This window comes from Otolemur garnettii, unplaced genomic scaffold (genome assembly GCF_000181295.1).
Source record: "Otolemur garnettii isolate 467f Iridium unplaced genomic scaffold, OtoGar3 scaffold00014, whole genome shotgun sequence".
Lineage (NCBI taxonomy): Eukaryota > Metazoa > Chordata > Mammalia > Primates > Galagidae > Otolemur > Otolemur garnettii.
The window spans coordinates 30387610-30387977 of NW_003852409.1; the positions used below are offsets into that span (position 1 = coordinate 30387610).

Here is a 368-nt window from a genome sequence, read left to right on the forward strand (position 1 = left end):
CACAGCTATGATTCAATAAAAAAAATCTATAGCTACTAGTAGAGTAGATGGTTAGGAGATTTTGATATTAATTTAAACATTATTCAGGGTAAAGTCTTTATAAGGGTTATAGGGATACTTCTAAAGTGATGCTTTTATTTACTTAAGTCATCTGCATAGGAAGAATGGCACCTGTATGGTTATACTGTGCCCTCTATGCCAGAAGTCATTGCAGCATGGGATACCACATCCAAGGATGAGCACGTGACTAGTAAGAAAATGATTCTCCCCAAAGCTGTGAAGTTGCTGACCTAACCATAAAAGAAACCAGCAAAGCAAAAGGCCATGGTTTTTTACATGTAAGCCAGTACATTACATGTACATGTACA

The 368-nt window shown here is 36.7% G+C and overlaps 1 protein-coding gene across 1 annotated transcript in view; it reads left to right on the top strand.

The window, feature by feature from the left end:
• The window catches only part of STXBP1 (syntaxin binding protein 1), a 47724-nt gene that overhangs the window by 7823 nt on the left and 39533 nt on the right, over positions 1 to 368 (top strand). The gene's annotated exons all lie outside the window — the stretch shown is intronic.